This window comes from Delphinus delphis, chromosome 15 (genome assembly GCF_949987515.2).
Source record: "Delphinus delphis chromosome 15, mDelDel1.2, whole genome shotgun sequence".
NCBI classification, from domain to species: Eukaryota; Metazoa; Chordata; class Mammalia; order Artiodactyla; family Delphinidae; genus Delphinus; species Delphinus delphis.
In genome coordinates this window covers 46,747,364-46,770,934 of record NC_082697.1, presented here as the reverse complement: position 1 = coordinate 46,770,934, position 23,571 = coordinate 46,747,364, and the positions used below count along the sequence as shown (strand labels likewise).

The window sequence follows — 23,571 nt, the reverse complement described above, 5'->3', positions numbered from 1 at the left end:
TGGGAGTCTTGCTCCACCCACAAGTATTCTAACCACCAGGCATCAGGAGGAAGAATAAACAATATTGATGTAGAGGGAAAAAAATTAGCTTCCAAGGCCTGTCTTCCAATTCTGACAAGGCTTTGCTTATTTCAGCTACTAACAACATGCCTATTTGGTACTTCCCTGGTGGCGCAGTGGTTGAGAGTCCGCCTGCCAATGCAGGGGACACGGGTTCGTGCCCCGGTCCGGGAAGATCCCACGTGACGCGGAGCGGCTGGGCCCGTGAGCCATGGCCGCTGAGCCTGCGCGTCCGGAGCCTGTGCTCCGCAACGGGAGAGGCCACAACAACAGTGAGAGGCCCACGTACCGCAAAAACAAACAAACAAACAAAAAAAACTGGACACAACATGCCTATTTGATCCTTCTCCCTCCCACCCGCCTTTCAAAATGAACATGGGCTGTCACGAAGAGCCAGTTGAATACAGAGAAAAGGTCATATAGAAGGTCTTAGGGGAGATCCTAGAGAAGAACTTGGATCCCAGACTCCTAACTGGGGACTCTTCCTACAGGTTATACAACCAGGTTATACAACCAGGTTATATAACCTACAGGTTGTACAGGTTATAACCTACAGGTTATACAACCAGGTTATACAACCAGGAAATGCCTGACCCATTGGAGACCTTCAGGTCGACCAGGAGTGAAGCCCATTAGAGCCGTTCAAACTCCCTTGTTACCTGCAAGGCAAGGGTAAGCCGGGTCAGTGTCAGTGTTGGAGTCTGAATGCAACAGGCACTTAAGGAAGGTCCAAGGGAATGAAGGCACTCATATGGGGTCCCTTCTACTGAAGGATGAAGCTACCCGTTCCCGTTCTTTCTAAGAAGCGGTACGGTTGCACACAACCCATTCTTCCCAGTCACCATCTCCCCATTTTTCCATGTAAAAGTATTGTTATTGTTATTCCGTTACGTCTGGGTTTTCTGCTTTGTTAGACCACCTCTCCCACTATCACCATAGCAACTCCACCTTGCAAGATTTGGGCTTTTTGGAAGAGGAGAGAATTGCTTTACAGGCAGACCTCAGAGATTTTCAGGGTTCAGTTCCAGACCACTGCAATAAGGGGAATATCACGATAAAGTAAGTCATGAATTTTTGGTTTCCCAGTGCATATATAAAAGTTGTTTACTATACTGTCGTCGATGAGCGTGCAATAGCGTTATGTCTAAAAAACGGTGTACATACGTTAATTTGAAAATAATGCTGTGGGGGAAATGGCACCAATAGCCTTGCTCAACACAGGGTTGCCACAAACCTTCAATTTGTAAAAATCACAATATCTGCAAAGCACAATAGCAAAGTTCAATAAAACGAGGTATGCCTGTACTTAGTTTCGGCACTCATAGGCTTAACATGATTTTTGACCATTCTGCTTCTAGAAACCTCAAGGCCACTTATACCTTTTATGGACATAGAGGAATCCTGACTCTTGTGTTTATGAGGCAGATGGGTTGAGGATGGATGAAAAGGCACAGAATGAAAACTATTCAATATTCTTGGGGGAGGAGGATTATGATAAAATAGATAAAGGAACCCCACACTGTAAGATACAAGGAAGAGAGGACTGAGTTGTTCCTGACCGATATTATTTTAATCGTTCCACTACATTAGTGAGCAGTGGAAGGAACCCCACAGTGCCTTCCCTTGAGAAGAATGTTCAGTTGAGTGATTTGTGAGATATTTATCTGTCACAGTCATTGAACAAGTCTAAACACTGGGTAATGATAAGAGACGGGATTTCGTAAGGAGACATGGATTAGAACAGGTAGCAGCAAATTTGAAGTAACTTTAAGGTAAATTTTAATTAGCTTCCAATTAACAGATACCTTAAGGAAATACCTGCAAAAGTGGAAATGCCCTTATCATTGATGAGTAGAGAAAGCATCAGAGTGACAATAGCAAGACGGTGGAATAGGAAGCCCAAGGCACTCCTTCCCCCATGGAGACACCAACTTAACAACAATAACGTGGACCAGGCACCCCTTCCCCTGTGGAGACACCAACTTAACAACTATATATGGTGTATGAACCATATATTGTCTTTGTGAGAACTTCAAAAGACAATTGAAAGGTCACAGCGCCCCAGGTGAGTGCAATGCTAAAAAGAGGTGCATTGGGGCAGGTAGGAAAGTCCATTGCACTTACCTGCCATACTCCATCCCCCTCCAGTGCAGTGCAGTATGATCAGGAGAAAACTCCCAACTCACTGCCCCTCGCTCTGGAGGGAAGAGGAAGGTGGAACATGTGTCCAGTGTTCTGGCTTTTTAGGGTGCTACCCAAGGGACCAATTTCTGTCTTACCTGATTCAGATCACTGACAGGGAAAGCAGTAGCGACCTTGGATGTCTGGGGGACCACTGAGAAGGAAGGTGACCCCGCTGACTTACCACAGCACCCGAGAGATTGCAGCATCACACACAGACACCAGGGGGAGCTCATGAGTAGAAACAGGCACATTTCTTCAGCTGGGGAAGTACACATACAAGCCTAGAGAAGATGCGACCCCAGAAGAGGTTTGAGAAACCTATAGATTTTCTCGCGGGGCTGCGGGGTGACGATTTTTCCCTGTGTCGAAACAATCTGTAAAGACTGGGAGGAGTGGCTGTTTTTTTCAGATGCCCAAATCTCAACAGAAGATCAAAAGGCACACAAAGAAACAGGGAAACATGGTCAAATCAAAGGACTAAAAAAAGAAAAAACTCCAGAACCTGACCCTAAAGAAATGGAGACCTATGAATTGTCTGACAAAAAATTTAAGACAACTATCACAATGATACTCAATGAGCTAAAAGAGAAAACAGATAACTAAATGAAATCAGGTAAATAATACATGAACAAAAGGAGAATATCAGCAAAAGAGAGAAACTATTAAAAAAGAACCAAACAAATTCTGCAGCTGAAGAATAAAGTAACTGAATGGAAGAATTCATTCAATTCACAGGAATGTTTAGAATAAGCCAAGATACAGCAACTCTCCTCTTTTTTAAAATTACATTTTAACTTTTATAGCGTCCTAAGGCCTCTTGCCTCTCCTTCTGTCCCATTTTGACAATCAGGAAGAGCAGAGGAAATAAGTGTGGTAGAAACATCATTCTGTGTACTTTTGCATCAGTGGGATTTGTGGAGAGGGAGGGTAGGTTGAAATTATGGGCTTAAAGAAGGATTTTGCAATTATCTTTCATTCCGTTATAATTAGTAAGCCTCTCTGTGGGCAAGGCAGGGACTGTGTGACCACACTTCAGTCTCAGAATTCAGTGTTACAGCATTCTTGAGGACCAAGAATGGGTCCCGAGTTTCTGTAAATTTGGACTCTGCGTACTGCCCAGTCCACTCAGCCCCACCCTCAGCTGTGCTAAGGCTTCTCTGTGCATCAGCAGGAAATCATGCGGGAGTTAAAAGCGTGAACACGGGTGAGCCTGGAGAACATTATGCTGAGTGACATAAGCTAGACACAAAAGGACAGATGTTGTATGATCCCACTTACATGAAGTACCCAGAGGAGTCAAATTCATAGGGAGCAAGTAGAAGGGCGATTGCCAGGGGCTGGGGGAGGGAATGAGGAGTGAACGTTTAATGGGTACTGAGTGTTGGTTTGCGAAGATGAAAAAGTTCTGAAGGCGGATGGTAGTGATGGTCTTACAACATTGTTCTTTTTACTCTTTCAGTGACTTCAAATTGATAGTCTATTCATTTACAAAATTCACTTATCCCGTTCATTTGCTTAATAGCTAGGATTCAAAGTGTTAAAGATGTGATTTACCCAAGTGGAAAAAAAGACTAAGTAATCATTTTTAAGCGCCATTTCCGAAGAATATGCCCCATGTTTCAAAATTATTGTTTGTGCCTTTAAATGACAATACTAACATCCTACTAACGACCACATTATTCACTAATGCCACTGAAAAGTGGTGAAGATGATAATTCTTATGTCATATATATTTAACTGCAGAAAAAAGAGTTTAAAAAAATACAAGGAACATGGGCTTCAGACTCTGGCAAATGTGGACCTAAGTCTGTCACTTGCAGCTGCGGACCTCGGGCGAGTCCCTCTGCTGTTCTAACCTCAGTTTGCCCCTCTGTAAAATGGGAGTGACCACAGGCAACCACACAGGATTGTTAGGAGAGATGGAGAGTGAGGCAGGTTCATTAAAGACACCCACTCCCCAGGCACTGCCTCGGGTACAGGGCTTTGGGACCCCAGCTGGCCTGAGGAAAGCAGGACATTTTTATGTCAGGAAAAGAATTTGAAGCACACTCTGATTTGAACCCTTGCTGGGCGTGGAATCGGTTGAGGTCAGGGCCGCCTGGCACCTGGCACGTCGAGGTTCACACTAGGACAAGTGTATTAGTTTCCTACCACCACTATCACAAAGTACCACAAACTTAGGGGCCTCAAACAACACACATTGATATTCTGACAGGTCTGGAGGTCAGAAGTCTAAAGTTAGAGCATCAGTAGGTCTGTGTTTCTTCTGGAAGCTACAGGGGAGGATCCAGTGCCTTGTCTTTTTCAGCTTCTAGAGGTACCTGCATTCCTCGGCTCAGCCCCTTCCTTGTATCACTCCAGCCTCTTGCTCTGTCATCATGTTTCTAACTACACCCTCTGACCCCCCTCCTTCCCTCTTCTTGGGACCCTCGTAATTACTTTGGACCCAACCAGGTCATCCAGGAAAATCTCCCTATCTCAAGATCCATAATTTGACACCTGCAAAGTCCCTTTTAGCATGGAAGCTAATACATCCTCGGGTTCTGGGATGCTGATGTGGACGTCTCTGTGGGCCATTGTTCAGCCGCCACCCCAGGCAGTCTGTTTTTTCAGGAGACCATCAAACAGCCCCTTGTGTTGCCCCTGAGCCCAGCCCAAAGGGTGAAGGGCAGGACGGCTCTGGGCACGCTGTTCTAGACGGTCTTTTAAAAACGCTCAGCCTGGTCCTGGAACTTCTTAGGTTGTTTGGATTTGACAGCCGGGCCGGGTAGACTCTACCTCCCACGTGGGAGTTTGTCTTCCCTGGGCGGTGTAAGCGCCTACAAGATAGGGGCCCGCCTTCCATTTTATTTGTATTCCTTGAGGCAAAACCAGTCTTTTATATAATGCTTACAAGCCTGGGCTTTGGAGTCTCTCAGCTGGCTCCACGACTGGGTACACAAGCTTAGCAGGTGACCGTGATCCTCGGTTTTCCACATCTGTAAAATGCAGACAACATCACGTAGCACTGCATGCGTCGGCCAGGGCTGCCTTAGCAAAGTACCACAGACCCGGGGGCTTAGACGACAGAAATGTATTTTCTTAAGCGTCTGGAAGCTAAAAGTCTGAGATGCAGGTGTTGGCAGGGTTGATTTATTCTGAGGTCTTTCCTGCTGTGTCTTCAAGTGGTCCCCCCTCTGGATTTCCTTTTTCTTTTTTTCTTTTTTTTTTTTTTTGGCCACGCTGCAACGCATGCAGGATCTTAGTTTCCCAACCAGGGATGGAACCTGTGCCCCCTGCGGATTCTTAACCGCTGGTCCGCCGGGGAATTCCCCAGATTCCCTCTTCTTCTAAGACACCAGTCACGTGGCATTAGAACCCGCCCTAGGAACCTCATTTGAACTGAATTACCTCTTTAAAGGCCCTATCCCCAAACACAGTCCCATTCTGAGGTCCTGGGAATTAGGGCTACAAAATGTGAATTTGTGGGGTGAGACACGACTCAGCCCGTGACAACCCCCCCGCCTTCAAGAGCTGCGTGGGAACAAAATGCACTAAAGCCTGTAGAGAAGAGTCATTAGGATGGTGCCCGGCACTTGTAAATATTCAATGAACGGCTAGTGATGCTATTCTTTTCAAGGAAGTTAGCCAGCACTCCCTCCCACCCCTTTCTATATCTGCTATAAAATAGTTCACATGTTTATAAGAGGAAAAAAAGCCTCCTTTGCCTTCCGTTTCCTTTGGAGTTCCCTACTCAGCGTTTATTTTTATGCTCATAGCCGGGCCTAAGTACTGAGTTGCTGCCAGTCAAAAGGGATGTGTGTTGTTTGCTCCACGGTAATGGAATTTATATGCTGTAAAAGGAAGCTGCTTATCTCTTTGAAGTGTTCATTATCGAGGCATGCCTGAGTCACCTTCTTCAGTGCAGCAACGCTGGCTTTGCTTTTCACAGACCACTTTTGGTGGGCTCACGCCCTTTCACTGCTGGGATCTAGAGTTTTGTCCTTCATAGACGAATTGAGAAAATGAGTCTCGCATTGACAGATCCCTGTCGCCCAGCTGGCACAGGAATTCTGCCGGGGAGACTCTTGGCCCTCTAAGGAGGAAATGAAGGGCTTTGCACTAGACGGATCCAGATACTCACCTGTATCAAAAGACTTGTGCCAGAGTAGTCAGAGCAGCTTTAATCATCACACCTCAAAACACCCCAAATATCCATCGACAAGTCAGTCGATAAACAAATGGAGTAACGATCGACGATAAAAAGGAACAAATTATTGATACACACAGCATAGACGAAGCTCAGAAATATGCCGAGTGAAAAGAAGCAGATGCAAAAATGCACACACCGTGTGATTTCACTTATACGAAGTTCTAGAACTGTGGAAACTAAACTGTGGTGATCAAAACCAGATCAGCGATCGACTAGGTAGTGATTGGCTGGAAGGGGGATAGGAGACGCTTCTGTGGGTGACAGAAACGTTCTGTGTCCTGACCGGGGCCGGGGCGGGGGGTGTTACAGGGACGTACAGATTTGTTTATAACTCATTCAGCTGTACATTTTAAATGGATGCATTTTATTGCTTGTAAATGAAACTTCCATTTTTTTCTTTAAAAAGCAATCAACAAATAAAACAACATCCAACCAAATAGAAGGAAAGTAATCTCATCAATTTCACAGCCCATGAAGTTAGAAAAAGAGACATTTGACTACATTTTTCGTATTTGTGCATATGTTTATCTCACAGGCACAGCCTATTTCTAATTCACTGATGGCTGTGGAATATGCCCATTTTGGAGCAGAGGATCTGTCTCTTTATCTGGTTGGTTCTCAGGAGGGATGCTTACCTCCCTTGTCTACAAGCTTGTGGAAATAAAGGTGTGACGCACAGAGGGAGTGAATCCATCGTTTCCCGGACACCAAGAATAGTCTAGAAACTTGCATGAGTTTCTACAGGACAGAAATCAGATGTGATTGTTTTGAACCAGAGCAGGGAAAACTTTCATTCAGAGCACATGTAGGAAGGGATGAAGGTGGAGATGGGTGCACTTGAGGGATGTCCTTGGTCCTGGAGGAGATCTCAGAGCTTCCAGCACAGAATCAGAGGGTGTGGTGTGTGAGTCAGGTGGTGGGGAAGGAGTTATCAGGGTCGTTCATCAAAGGACCCTGTTTGCGCCTCGGACATCTATTGCTCTGTAACTAGCCACCCAACTTAGTAGTGTAAAATAACAACCATTTAATTCTCAATAAGTCTGTGCTCCGGGAACTTGGACAGATCCCAGGAGGGATGGCTTGTCTCCGTTCCACAGTGTCTATGGGAACACTGGAAATACTAGGAAATACTAGGGATATGCAGTGTCACTGGAAATACTGTACTGGCTGGAGGTGACCTGAATGGCTGGGATCATCTGGAAGGTTCCTGGATGGGGTGACTTGAGGCTGGGCTCAGCTGGAACCGTCACCTGGAGAACCTGCCTGTGCCCCCCCACCCACCCACGTGGCTGGGGCCTCCTAACACCATGGCAGCTCCAGGGCCTCAGATGACTTTCCCGGCAGCTCAGGGCTCTGAAAATAAAGCAGACACTCTATGGCCTCTTGTGACCTATCCACTTCCGTTGTACTCTGTTGGTGAGAAAGCCACAAGCCCACCTGGATTCACAAGGAGGGGTCGTAGAGCTCAACTCCTGATGAGAGACGTGTCCAAGAACTTGTGACCATGTTTGAAAACCACCCTAACCCTAAAACAAGTGAATCAGTTGGCCCTTTCCCATCTCCATCCACTGACTACTGGCTTTCCCGAGGCAGAACCAGAAAAATGGTCTTTAAAGCAGGGGAAGATCTGTCTAGGGAGACTTGTGACTTGTGGCTGAGAACGCCAAGTCTGAGCTAACACTGGACCTTTACAATGTCCAGGATTATAGAAAACTCATCAAGTAAGTAGTCAGGTAAACACACTCAGGTATTACATCCCCTCTTTGGGGCCCTACAACACTGACCACACACCCTGAAGTGAAGCTTGCCTTACCTGCACACCCTGTGTACCTTCACAGAGCTAGCAGTCAGCTCTCCCATTTAGAGGAACTGGGGGAAGTAGGCCCGTTCACCTGCAAAGAAGACTCAGGCTAGTTGTCGTATGACTCGGCTGTTAGTTCATGTGTATGATCGAGCCTCCAAAGGCCATCAGGCATTTGAGGATCTTTCCCAAAGGAAGGATCAAAATGGACAAACAGAACAGCTGTCCGCCAAGTGACTAAAGATAATTCAGGTGACAGAAATGAACTTTAAAAAATGTAATTCGTATCCTCATGAGTTTCACAAGGATATTGAAGCCATAAAACCAGAACAGGCTGGTATTTAAAAGGTGTGGGGTTAGGCAATCAATAAAAAGATAAAAAGAAATTGTTTTGAAAAACTTTCTTCAAGATTTTACATTTTTTTTTCTTTTACATTATGGTTTATCACAAGACGTTGAATATAATTCCCTGTGCTATACAGAAGGACCTATAGTAGTTTGTATCTACTAATCCCAAACTCCTAATTTATCCCTCCTCCCTTGTTTTTAAAAATTTCAATGTGATTTCCAAATGTTAAGAATATGAAAAGGACTAAAATTAAAAAATTGATATACTGCTGACCAGAACAGACTTGAGAGACACAGGAATCATTCAGAGTAGGAAGAAAAAGTGACGGGAAGTATGACAGAAAAATTAAGAAACATGGAAGATCAATCTGGGGGCTCCAGTATGAAATCTAACTGGAGTTCCAGAAGAAGAGAGAGCAGAAACTGGAGAGGAAGTCAACAAATATACAATAGTAGGAAATTTCCTCTCAACAGAAGGAAAACATACATCCACATATTGAAAGAGCTGACACAGTGGCAGACACAAAGAATGAAAGTAAACTTGTACTTAGAAACATCTGCATGAAATGTTGAAATATCCAGCCAAAGATCCTAAAATTTTCAGAAAGGAAATAGGTCATGTACAAAGGAATGGAACTGGACTAACTTCAGACTTCAATTGGCAACACTGAATGCCAGAAGACAACAGAACTATACTTTGAATGTTAGGAAAGATAATGAGTTTGGACCGAAAATTCTATAGTTAGCTAAACAATCAAATGGGAGATAAAATAAAAATATTTTCTAGCAAAAGCTTTAGAATTTTACCTCTCACTTAACCTCTTTTAGGAAGCTGCTTAAGAGTGTGCTTCAGCAAAATAAGGGTAAAATCTAAAAAAGAAGTTGGCAAAATCAACACAGAAGTCCAATGAAAAGAAATCCTAAAAAGCCAACTGAGCAAGCAAGTCTAAAATGGAAATGCTCCAGATTTTCAAAGAAAGGGTTCTAAGGTCTCCAAGAAGATGAATGGAATTAATTGCAAGTCATATAAAAAAAAATGTAAGCGTCTTCACATGCTGGTAATATGGGGAAGAAGGCACATGTTGAGTCTCCCAACAAGGAAAGAAATATAGTTTCCAACTCCAAGACAAAAAAAATCTATGCAAGAAATGTATGTGAATATATAGTGCAAACTAAAATATGGAATAGTTGATTTTTAAGGATGATGTTTAAGGTAATAGAGTCTACTTTATCTTGACTAAAGAATATTATCTTTTGAATGGCAAGTGGGTCGTGGCATTGACCCACAAGAAAAAATTACGTTCTGAGCACACTATTTGAGTGGGAGTATTCACTCACTAGTAGTAATAATGTGACTGCTGTTTATTGTTTTTCTACATTTAGACTCAACCTTTAGATAAAACATAGACAACTAAAAGATGGTGGTAGACTAGAACGTAAATGTTTTTAACATTGACAACGTAAAGATCGAGTTATACCTGAGAGAAGTTTAGAACGTAGAAGGTGGGTGAGGAGGTTGCTGAAGGGGGATGTGAACACTCTTGCTCTACCTAATGTGGAATGAAGAAGTACTTCCAAAAGCTAATGGAATGTGAAATAGAGGGGAAAACCTTCAGATATATATTAGCCCAAATAATAATAATATGCCTTTCAAATATTAAGAGAATAAGGGGATGTAAGGAAAGATATAAATGAGTTAATCTCTATTTTTCATAGTGGGATTCAATAGATGATATCTAAAATGGATAAATCTAGAAAGAGCTATTGTGATCCTTTTATTTGGCATTAGGAAATAAGAACAAAACAACTAAAAATGAAAATAATTAAAAGTGTACACTGCTGGCAAGAAGGAGGGGTGAGGAAGCTGTTTTTCCTTGTAGACCCTTAAGTACTTATCTAATTTTTTTGTGCAATTTAATTTTCTTAATATGGAGATAAAGTCATTAAGATAACCCCTAGAAGAACTAACTCAAGTATAAAGGCGAGAAGGAGGAACAAGGGAGAAGAGAAACACCACGAGTAGCTGTCTCTTATTACATAGGCTTTAATCAGAGTTCTAAACCTGTTACATAGATCAATGCATTTGATCCTCATAATACCCTGGAGGGGGATGCCGTTATTAGCCCCATTTTCAAGATGGTAAAGCTGAGGCACAGACATAATAGCTTGCCCACAGTCGTATGCCTGGGAGTGTGGGGGCTGGGATTTGAGCTCAGAGACTCTGGCCAGGGGTCCTGGTCTTCACCATCTGCCCTACTGCTTTTCTCGTGTTTCATAGTGAGATGTCAATAGAAACCAATATACAGAGGTAGAATCAAATTAGTTGGCATTAGTTTTGTGACACCTAAAATAACCCAATGCAGAAATGTTTAGAATGGTTACCTCTGGGGAGTGAGACGGGGGTGAAGGGCAAGGGCAGGCAGAAGATTTTTATTTTCACGCACAGTCAGTTGTACTGCTTGATTTTCTTAAACCATAATCATCACTTTTATATCTGAAAGTTTATCTTACACAAGACCTACAAATTTCAGTGGATTGTTAATTGCAAATCAGATAGAAATAGGAAGAAGTCGATGGAAACAGTGTATGACCCTTCTGTCTCCCAAGATTGGAAGTAACTTGTATACATGTGCATGACTTAGGCAACTAAATGCACCCTTAGGAAATTTGATTTAAACATTTTGGGACTTCCCTGGTGGTCCAGCCGGTTAAGACTTTGCCTTCCACTGCAGGGGGTGTGGGTTTGATCCCTGGTCAGGGAGCTAAGATCCCACATGCCTTGGGGCCAAAAAACCAAAAAGAAACGTGAAACAGAAGCAATATTGTAACAAATTCAATAAAGACTTTAAAAATGGTCCACATCAAAAAAAAATTTTTTAAATAAACATTTTATTAAGTATTTGTTTCATTTGAAGGGAACTATATTAAAACTTTCTTGCTAATACTTCTATCCAGCTTTAAGGCTCCAGACAATGATTAGACTTGATCAGTCTTGTGACTTAGTGAAAGTGAAGCTATATGACCTTTGAGACCAGCTCATAAAAGGCTATGCAGCTTCTGCCTGTTCTCTTGGGACACTTACATTTGGAGCCCAGAGCCCTCATTTAAGTGGTCCAACTGCCCCGAGGCTGCCACACTGTGAGGAAGCCCCAGCCACAGGGAGAGACCATTGGTAGGTTAGGCCAGTAGCCCTAGCTGGGAACCCAGTTGACAGCCAACATCAGCCACCAGTCCCGCCAGTGAACAAAACTTCCGATGATTCCAGCCCCCCCGCCTTTGTGTCTTTCCAGCTAAAAGTGACACCCAGCAATTCCGCACTTCTTCTTTTATCCTGATGTGACTCTCAAAGTAAATTTTTTTTTTTTCTTTTTGCGGTACGCGGGCCTCTCACTGTTGTGGCCCCTCCCGTGCGGAGCACAGGCTCCAGACGCGCAGGCTCAGCGGCCATGGCTCACGGGCCCAGCCACTCCGCGGCATGTGGGATCTTCCCGGACCGGGGCACGAACCCGTGTCCCCTGCATCGGCAGGCGGACTCTCAACCACTGCGCCACCAGGGAAGCCCTCAAAGTAAAATTTTATTCTAAATCTAAAAGAGATATTAAAACAGATCTACTTTATAAGCAGACTGATGGATGGCAACGCTGCTAGTGTGTGGGCTCTGAAATATTCATAAGGAATAGGTAAAACCTATTGTTACTTCTCAAAATCTCATACACGTAGGTGGGGTTTCCTTCTGCGCTGTGTGGGACAGGGGATGCCTGGTAGTTTCTCATTTCTGATTATCTAGACATCCTTCAGCCTGACAGGTGGTAGCAGGATGGGGCAGTGGTCTCAACCCCTGCTGGATGTTAGGAATCACCTGGGAAGCTTTGAAAAATCCCAGTGGCCCAGCCAGAGCCTGGCTCAGCTAACTCAGCATCTCCGGGGGTGGGACCCAGGCATGAGTGTTTCCTAAAGCTTCCAGGTGATTCCAGTGTGCAGCCACAGTTGAGAGTCTGATTCAAAAAGCCTGGGGTGGGCCCAGGAATCTATTATCAAACAGACCCAGGTCATTCTTATGATCAGCTAAGTTGAATAATCCCTGGCAAAGGGGTGACTGTGTGGGCTCCGTAGGTATTCAGACCTGGTTCAAGGTGTGGCTCAATCACTTTCAAACTCTGACCCCTGGGCAGATTACGTAACCTTGCTTAGCCTTGGTTGACTCATGTGTAAAATGTCAAGAGTAAAAGATTGGAAGGAAAAAGGCGGGAAACGTGCTTGGTGCAGCGTTTGGCACGTAAGAGCCAACTTTTAAATGTTGGCTGTTAAGGAAGGGGCTCCATCGCGGGCCATGGCATCCTGGGAAACAGCCCAGTACCGGGTCCCTGAAAGCCCCAAATCGTTCCGAGAGGCTTTTTCTTTCCTGGGAATGAGACAGGGCGCTCCAGGTAAAGCCACTCTTTGTTCCTAATGCCTCCATGGACGACCTTCCGCTCACCCCGGCATCTTAGGATCTTCTCAGACACTTCTGCCTGGATCCTTGCACACTGCTGAGGGGCTGGTGTGGGTAACAATGGTCATTCCAGGTGGAGACGTGACGTGAGGATGAGCACAGGCCGAGCTTCTGTTCACAGCACGTGAAGGGCGAGGCCGGGGAGAAGCTCAGGCCTGCAGGCCGTGCATTGGGAAGAGTCAGGGGACGGAGAGGAGGCACAGATAGAGGGGCGAGGTCCCACGCCCACCCCAGCCCACCTCACGTCTCCGCTTCCTCCAGACAGGACAAGCACCGTATCCTTACTGCTTTACTTTCCACACCGCACTTCATGGCACTTCTGATCCTGGGAACAGCTAAGGCACTCACTGCTCTCCATTTACACGGTCATTTGCAAAGTGAAATTAACATAAATACTTAGATAACCTCTCCCCGTGATTTTGGCTAAAAACTAGTCCGCTCTTTAGGGAAGAGGCTTTTGTCAGCTGGCAGGTTTTACTGGCTGCCTGAGCCTCTGCTTCACTGCTTAAGGCAGATCAAGTCTAGATGTGTTTTGATGTTACCGTATTTTAATTCTCAAGATCTTTAATGCAGGGGGACGTTATCTTCCAAGCATCCATTAAAGAAACCTTCTTGTGTTCAGTTTTCCGCGGCTGCGGAATTGATTCATGGGCGTCCTGTTCTCCCTACCCTGAGTCACAGAAAGTACCTAAAATAAATTGCCTGATGGATCTGCTGGCGCCGGATGAGCCACACAGACGCAGCAACCAGTATTTCTTGGTATGAAAATATCACTGCACACCCCCGAGATCAGAGTGTGACCCTGAGTCCACACCTGAGAGGCGACAAGTGCTTCCTTCCCAACCTGGTGCTCCCACGGTGGCGGCCACCCACGTTTCCTTTGGACACAGAATAGGTCAGATGAGCTCCCGATATGACGCAAGCTCCAACCGTCATCAAACAGTAGGTAGAAAGCTTCGTTTTAAAGTACACGGTCCACATTTCCTGTCCTCTGTAACTTGATGAAGCCAGAGAAACGTGGATCCTTCCAGGTATGAAACGGACCCTTCCAAATCCATATCCAAGCCTGTGGACTGGGAAGTAGCTGTCTCTCCTGTCTTTCCATCCCCCTTTGCCTCCAGCATTTTAATTTCCAGAGAGACGAGAAGGAAAAGGAGCATCTTCCCCTTATGCTTACATTACCGGTTTTCTGACAGCCTGGAAAACATCGTGGTAGTGTAAACACCAAATGCTAATGTAATAATGTACTTTTAGCCAGGTTCTTACTTCCAGAAGCTTCAACTCAAATACACGGTCTTAGCTGTCTGATTTCTGAACTCACATGATATGTCTTAGCTTCCTTTTCTATCAGCACTTCAGAGGCAGAGAAGCCCCACCCCATTTTGGAGACCCTAGTCCCACAAGACTGTGTTACAGATCGGGACAGTGAAACGATCCCTCAAGCTTGACATTGTCCTTTTAGGCTTCATAATTGATAAAATGAGGACATACTTGCCTGCTCTGTGTATCTGGCTACTAACCCAAATGGTATAAAGTTAAAAATAAATTCAGCACCACTGATTTGCATTTCTTTATATTGTCTTTTCAATAGGTCGAGTATGAGAGCTTGTGAGGGAGCAGGAATGTTCTGGCCTGGTTTGTACCAAAGGGTGGTTTCCCCCAGCATCTTAAGCCGGGTTGGTGCTAGAAATTGATGAAGTAGGAAACCCCGCGCAAGCGGTGTTTCTAGTTTGCACCTGCAACTCAGACACACCCAGTTGCTCTCTAGCACAAAGACCCTAAGTGGCGACCCATGCCCACTGCATCCTGTCCAGACCTCCCACCCCAGGGTGAGGGCTGCAGGCCCCAGTCTCTTGCCGTTTATACTGCAAGGTCACAGGTGTGACTCAGACTCCAAAATTCTGCATCCCCTAAGCCAGCGCTTCTCACACCGTAACGCACATGTGGGTCCCCCGGCGGTCTTGTTAAGAGGCAGATTCGGGTGCAGCGGGTCTAGAGTGGGGCCTGAGAGCTGCAGTCCTAACAGGCTGTCCCGACCACACTTGGGTAACTAGCGGAGATGGCACTAAGCCATGGAGGGAGCATCTCCTCGGTCCTCAGCGGAATGACTTCCACTTGGCACTTACCGGGCTGAGATAAGAGATTGCATGTTGTAGGAGCCACGTTAATTCTTCCAGGAAAACTGTAAATGTAGCCAAGTTTCTCTCTGTGATAACGGATGAAACAGAAAGCACACATAATGGAAATCCACAGACAGCCCCAAACAGTGTTTTTGCTGTTAGCTTCAATCTCTCCCCCTAAGTTCTCATCGGCGCAGCCAGGATGGACAGAGAACCACCATACCTCCCGTCCCCCTTCTGGTGGAGGGACAAGTAATTAAATGTCGAAAAGCCAGGGACTGAGAAAGGGCAGAGCCTCAGGGCTTCTGTTGCCAAAAAGTAGATTAAGGGGCCTGTGAACTTGATGAGAAAAAATACATCTTTCTTTTTGCTAACCACTTCTATTTAACATTTCACTTCATTATTCATGAGGAACAGGCCATGGTAACGTGAGCTGGGATTTTGTCTCCAATAGACACATAAGCTGTTTTCGTGCTATGTTACAGTTACTGCAGGTACTCCAGACCCTTCCCACTGATCACTACACTTAAACAACTGATTTCTTACAATAAGGAAGTTTACTGGCTCTTGTTAATAGAGAGGCATGTATTACGATATCTTGAGTTCTCAATGTTTTGATAACTGGATTTCAGTGAATCGGTTTCTTTATAGTTCTTTGTTATTTTTTTTTTTTTTGCCTTTTAATACACAGTTCTGAAAAGGGGTCCAGTGAGTGCAAAGGAACACGTAGCACAGAATGTTTAGAATCCTGAGCACAGCGTTGGTTGTAAAGAAATGGCCGCTGGTGTGTTCAGCATTGTCAAGGCTAATTAAAATAATTCTTCTAGATTAGGGATCACAAATGCCTGTCCTGGCAGCGCCCAGGTATACAGAATAAATGAGTGAAGGGGTCAGGTCTGAGGACATTAGTAGCAGAAAGGAAGGAGTACATGGTGGTTGACTCTTGCCTTTGCAGCTGAGGAACATAGAGGGAAGGGGAGGGGTCAGTGAGGGCCGAAGGATGCACATCCACCTAGAAAGGGCTCCCCTGACAGCTCCACGATGGCACGAGAATAACCCCCTGTTGCCAGGTCTTCAGGCTTTTTTCAAGAGAAGGAAAAAGTCTTGGTGTGGTAGAAATCTCCCACAAAATTGTAATGAACATGTGGGCAATTACTACAATTAACAAGAAACAAAGGGGGAAAGAAAAAAAAACTCTGAGCAAGCCAAATGGCTGGAATAAAACAGCTGTCAATATCCAGCATAAGTAGACAATGTAGAAAAGGTTCAGCTTTCCCCTCATCCTAAGAATATTTATTCCAAAATCACTAAACTTCCAATTTTGTGCTTATCCAAAGAAAGTCAAAATAGTTATCTCAACCAATGCCCAAAATCTAATACATAGGGTTACCAGATTTCACATAACATAGGGCATCCAGTTAAATTTCAGTTTTCAGATAAGCAACAAATATATTTTCAGTATATTCTTCCAGGTGATACTTGAGATCATACTTTTAAGTTAGTTATCGTTTACTTGAAATTCGAATTCAACTGGGTGTCCTGTATTTTTTCTGGCAACTCTACTAATAAGCCAACTGCAGGTGTGATGGAGTAGTTACTGTTAAAATAAATACGTAAAATTCACGTTAACAACTAACCTTGTAATTGCATTTTTGTTTTGTTTGAATAAGATTTTTATTGAAGTACCACGTAGATTCAGAAAAGTGCACAGCAGTACACAGAAGTACATCATAAGTACAGCTAAATGACTTTTCACAACTGAGCACACCCCAGTCACCAGGACCTGATCAAGAAAGAGAACAGTCCTGGCCTCCAGGAGCCCCTCGTGCCCTTTCAGACTCTACCCCCGGCCCCAGGGGAACACTATTCCGGACTTAAAACAGCACAGTTCATATGCTTTAGAACCTTATGTAAATGGGATTTTTTTTTTTTTTTTTTTTTTACTGAAGTGTAGTTGAATTTACAATGTTGTGTTAGTTTCAGGTGTACAGCAAAGTGATTCAGTTGTACATATGTATATATTTATTCTTTTTCAGATTCTTTTCTTTTGTAGGTTATTACAAAATATTGAGTATAGTTCCCTGTGCTATACAGTAGCTTGTATAGTATATATATGCTATTTTATATATAGTAGTGTGTGTATGTTAATCGCAAACTCCTTATTTATCCCTCTCCTGCTTTCCCCTTTGGTAACCATAAGTTTGTTTTCTATGTCTGTGGGTCTGTTTCTGTTTTATAAGTAAGTTCATTTGTATCATCTTTTTAGATTCCACATATGAGCAATATCATATGATGTTTGTCTTTCTCTGTCTAACTTCACTTTGTATGATAATCTCTGGGTCCATCCATGGTGTGCAAATGGCATTATTTCATTCTTTTTTTATGGCTGAGTAATACCACTCCTGGGCATATATCTGGAGAAAACTATAATTTGAAAAGATACATGCACCCCAGTGTTCACTGCAGCACCATTTACAATAGCCAAGACATGGAAGCAACCTAAGTGTCCACCGGCAGATGAATGGATAAAGATGTGGTATATATACGAGTTGTATTTTTAGGCTTACAAAACTCTGTGTGTGTGTGTGTGTGTGTGTGTGTGTGTGAGAGAGAGAGAGAGAGAGAGTGTGTGTGTGTGTGTCTAGGAATGCTTACTCTGATTATTGGATTATTATGTAAATCCACGTTTAGGGTTAAAGCAGACACTGCTGGTGCCCCACCCATGACCCTCGCCCTTACCGTTTCAGTTCCCACTGGCCTGACTTCCCCCTGCCAGAACCTGTGTTTCTCTGTCTGAGGGCCCTCCTTGGCCAGGGAATCAATAATACAGGTGCAGCCCTGAAGCAATGACTGGTGGGAGTAGGTGGATAAATACCCCAACTCCCTCTCCCCTTGGATGAGACAGGAGAGAGGCATGTTCTCCAAGGTCCCCCAGAGCGCCCCACCAGGATCGTGCCCCAGTCTCCTGCTGCTGTGACTTGCTTATTACCTTTTCATCACCTGCCTCACTTCCCCCAACAGCGTTTCCTAGAATCACCTCTCAAATAAACCATATGCATTCGAATCCTTGCCTCAGGCTCTGCTTCTGGGTAAATCCAAGCTAACACGTCCGCTTACATGAAATTACCCTAAATGCCCTACTTTTATTCAGCAAACTTGTACCTAGTGCTGGTCCCTCGGGTTGGCACAGCAATGCCTGGCAGTGAGTGCAGACCCCGCACTTGGTCCTAGGTGACTAGGCAAAGGGCTCCAGGAGCACAGCTGGTGCAGTCCTCCCCTAAGACGGAACTGACCCCCCTTAATTCTGATGTGTGCGAGAACAGTCCGAGCTACCAAGTTTTGAAGGCCTAGCAGGCAACACTTACATCCAACGTGAGAACTCCTGTACCTGCTGTTTTGAATGATTGAGAAGGCACTGCTGCATCCCAGGCACTTCAGGTCATTAGAGCATCTGTGCTTATTGTTCAGCCTGACCAATGAAGAGCATTCGGGAGACTGCTGTATGCCTGCACGGTCCTGATGTGGCCTTGTTTTTATTTAAATGTATCTCCAGTAGCAGCTTGTTTACTTGTCATTTGTCTTCCTTAAGTAAAACTAGAGCTCAGAATGGGTTTCCTTAGAAAAAATAAGATTTAAAATATGACTTCATTTCCTCTTCCTGTTTGCAAAGATTAATAAGAGGACATTAAAGCTTATTATTGCAAAAGCTTATTATTGTCTTTTTACACAACCTATTTTTTAAATTTTATTTATTTTTTTATACAGCAGGTTCTTATTAGTTATCAATTTTATACATATTCGTGTATATAAGTCAATCCCAGTTATCATGACCTATTACTGTCCATTCTCGGCTGTAAATTTCCAGAAAGCAGGAGCCATTTGTATTTCGGTGACTTTTCCCAGGATCGAAGTGTTTTGAAAGTGTACTTGAATAAGGAACAGACGGTAGCGCCAAGACCTCTCCCTCACCTGCCCTGACCCCTAGCACCACTGGTCACCCTCATACCATGTGGGGGACACCCCAGAGCCCCCATCCCTGCTCCACATCGCATGGCTGTCTTTCCTGAGATAAGAATTGGCTGTAGGAACTGTGTCAGCTCAAAAGCTTGGAACAAAACTCATGTTATGATTTTCAGATCCCTTTTCCATGAAATTTGTGTGAAATAACATTTCTCTGAAACGATAGCAGTTTTATGTTTTATGTCATGTAACCATTATGGTGTTCTGACTGCTTCAACGGCTTTTTAAAAAGGCAAAGTGCTCACAGGTTGAGGGTATTTGTTCCTTTTAAAATGTGTCTGCAATGTCAAATTCCATTCTCCATCAAGAAAAATCATAAATATTAAATCCTATTATATATGCTATCTGTTCATATGTATGTGTGTATATTAGCATATATATCAATAGCTGTATATAGATTTGCAATACAAATCCATATGCAGAAAATATATCGTTTTATCATGAATAATTAATTTTAACCTCCTGGAAGGAGTGAGAATTCCGGATTATCACTCAACATTTGATTAACGGAGAAGGTATTTTCCTCTGTTTTGGAAGTGTGGATTGTTTTTTTTTTTCTTTTCGCCTCATGCCACTCTGAAGCTACATGAAATTATAAGAAGGAAACTGAAGCTGCATATATTCAATAGAAAAAGAGTGAAATGCACTCCAGAAATAGAAAAGAAATAAGATGAAATTCCAGCTGGGAGGGATTCCTAGAGCTATAGGGGAAAACAGAGCCTCTGGCTTTAATTAATGGAGGAGTCTGCCGGCGGATGGCCTCTCATAATCTGTGCCATCTGTATTATTGATTAATGAGGTCAAGGGCAGCATTACTCACTGCTGGTTCTCTCCCAGGACCCCTGTTCACTTTGCAAAGTGCTCAGGAAGCACTGTCTTCTCATCACCATCTCCCCCGCTCTGGGTTGGGTGACGCCTGCCAACAGATACCAAAGAGCCTCCCTCCCATGTTGATGCAGGGGTGCTGACAGATCCCTCCCTGCCAACGAATGAGTCACATGGTCGCTGGCCTCTTCTCGAGATAAAAGCCCCTTCACCAAGAAGCAAAGAGAGTGGCTTAGAACCAAGCATCAGTGTATCCACATCTGTGGAAAAGTAAAATATTCCATCAGCAAACAATGAACTGTATTGGTGTTTTTTTTTTAAAAAAAAAAAACACTAGCTAAATGGAGTAGTTTCCCAGTTTTCTAACTGACTCTCTCCCTCCTGGAATATGTCCGTACCCTATCTGTATCCCTGTCTATTGTCACTGTGGCCACTCCTTCTGCCTTGATAACTTGCCCTGAGTCTCTATAGAGCAGTATATTTTTAAATTGAGCTGTGGTAGCTGCTTTTTGGTCTCTCACCTCCAACTCTTCCCTCCTTTGGCTACCATCTCTAACGCACCTGCCTAATGGCTTAATGTCAGGGAGAAAAAAATATTTCCATGGGAGATGTCACAAATGGGTATCTGCTTTTACCCTGCCTCTGTTTACGCATTGTAGCATAGAGGGTCGGGTCAGGGCCGTGAGACCCAGGCTTCTGGGTTCAGATCCAAGCCCCCACCCCACTGGTAGTTGTATGACCACGGTCAAGGCTTCACCTTGGTCAGGTCCAGATTGCTGGCCAATGAGGGTGACACTGCCCACCTTTTGGGGTTGCTGTAGGATTGAATCAAATAACCCTTCCAGTCCTCTTGTTTGCAGGAAGTGTCAGGTAAATCTTCACTACTGTGGTGAGTAGTGGTCACAGAAAGAGAAGGTAGAGGTGGACATGAGGTCATGGTCACAGCCTTCACTATAGATATTGCAGAATCAATGATGCTTTAATTCCTTCTAGAGTGTGGAGAAAAATTATTCCCTAATTTGCCTCCTTATTTGTCCTCCAGTTCATTGCTTCTATAGAAAAAATTGGTTTTGCATAAATAGACTCACAGACATAGAAAACAAACTTATGGTTACCAAAGGGGAAAGTGAGGGGAGAGATGAGTTAGGAATTTGGGATTAACAGATACACACTACTATATATAAAATAAACAACAAGGACCTGCTTATAACACAGGGAACTATATTCAATACCTTGTAATAACCTGTAATGAAAAAGAATCTGAAAAAGAATATATACGTGTGTGTGTGTGTGTGTGTGTGTGTGTGTGTGTATGTGTGTATATATATATATATATATATACCTGAATCACTTTGCTGTACACCTGAAACATTGTAAATCAACTATACTTCAATTTAAAATTTTTTTAATAAATAAATAAATTTTTTAAAAATTGGTTTTGGTAAATGTAGGCTCTGAATCTGGAGCTGAAATTTGGAGATAGTCTGTACATTGAAAACTATTCTATTTATAAAGAGATAAAAATAGATCGCTATCCATGCAGATTTGACATCTAGGCTCAGCGTGAGGTGCATTTCTTGCAGGAGTAAATCTAAGTGGATAACTTGTATTATACTTTCTTATTTTAGTTTTTATTTTCATTAAAGTTATATGCACAGAGCTTAAAGAGGCAACCACTTCCAGAAGGCTTATGAAAGACAGCCACCTTCCCGTCCCACCCTTCAGAAGCAGCTACTTTCCACTAGTTTGGTTGTTCCTGACACTTGCTCGGTGTCTCCAAATAACGTGCTTCTATGGCAGTTACTTGACTTTTCAGTTTCCAGAATGCTCCATGGCTTCACAGTAGTGTGGAAGAGGAAGGTTAAGGTCTCTTTCAGCCCTGCCCACCCCGATTGCCCAGCCCTCTGTCTTCCCCAAACAATTACACCATAAATTTGCTTAGACGGTAGTTTATGCTGTGTTTATTATGACTATGTGACCACTGTTTATAGCTGAGCCAATAATGGGTAATGATTCATCTTCCTTTCCTGCACAACTCTGTGTTTTCCCCATGGTTTAGAACTGTCTTTTTTGTTGTTGTTTGTTTGCTGAGGTATCTATGCTCTGTTCCCAGACATCTCCAGTCTCCTTTCCATGGGTTCAAAATCGTAAGATTTTCCATCAGTTTTGTCCTTCTGGCATCATTTCGTCTGAGTCTTCTGACCTGCTGCAAAAATTTCATCTTGGATTCTCCTTTTACCATCATTTTGGAATCTTCCTTCACCACCATCTTGGAAATCTTCTTCACTTATTATGGTAGATTTTTATTGTTTGGTTTAATGGTTTATTGTAACATAATTCTCTGTAACAATTGTTTTACTCCCTGATTTTAGTGGAGCACATCCTCCAGTAGCTTTCTGGGAAAAGATACGTAGGAATTACATTTTTTCTGAGATAACTAAACTTTTATTTTTAGTCTTCTCTCACCCTTAATGAACAATTTGGTTGAGTGTAGAATTCCAGGTTGAAATCATTTTCCTTTCTAATCTTGAAGGCGTTCCTCCATTGTCTTCTAGCTTCCAGTGCTTTGGTTGAGAAATAAAATGTCATTCTGGTTTTGATCCTTTGTATATATTCCTGTTTTTCTCTCTTTGGTAGTTTCTAGGACCATTTTTTGGTCCTGGCCTTTGGAAAATTCACAATGACGTGCATTGGTATGCATCATTTTGTCCTTTGTGCTGGAAAATGCACATCCTTGACTTCTGGGAATCTTTAATTATTTATTTGATTATTTCCTCTCCTCCTTTTTCTGGAACTTCTCTTCTTTAAATGCCAGGTCTCCTGTTTCTGATAAGGTGAGGGATGTGCAGTCACTGGTCTGCTTGAAGAGAGGGAGGAGGTTTGGGATTGAATTCTTAACCAGTCTCACGGTCATCCCGTTTTCAGGCCACATTTACCATCACTTCTAGAGCTTGGCCCACTGCCTGCTGAATGACCAATTGTTCTTCTGCTTTCAGCCTCCAAACTTTCGTTGCTCTGATCAGCTCTTCTATTCTCCTTTCCTCCCAGGTTTATGTCTTGTTAAAAAAAAGAAAAAAAAAACAGTCCTTTTGCTGTTACCCTGTTATAGTGCAACAAGAAAGAGCAAAGGTACTGGTATGTGTTCAATCTGCCATCTTTAATTAAAAGCCTAAGTGATTTTTTAAGAAAATTCAGAATTGATATTTGCCACATGTTTTAAGTCCATTAGCCTAACTATAATAAACTTTAAAATATTCACCACGTTTTATGACCTGATGGAAAATGAACAGTCTAGTCCAATTTGTTCTGTTCCATAGACGGTAAGTGATGGTCACAGGTTCTAAGAGTATACGGTCCAAGGAGAGATGATAAAAGGGTAAAGTTTGTTCTAAAGTGATTCTCGTGGCACAAGTTCTCTTCTTGACAACGCTGTCATCTGTAACTTAGATCTGCAAATACACATCCATATAAGGCAAAATTAGCAACAGAAAATACCTCAGTGTCCCTACAGCAGTGGAAGAATGCGTTA

General features: G+C 43.4%; 1 protein-coding gene across 1 annotated transcript in view; it reads left to right on the top strand.

Moving 5' to 3' along the window:
* Nucleotides 1-23,571, top strand: part of SLC24A3 (solute carrier family 24 member 3) — a 460,336-nt gene that overhangs the window by 376,473 nt on the left and 60,292 nt on the right. The gene's annotated exons all lie outside the window — the stretch shown is intronic.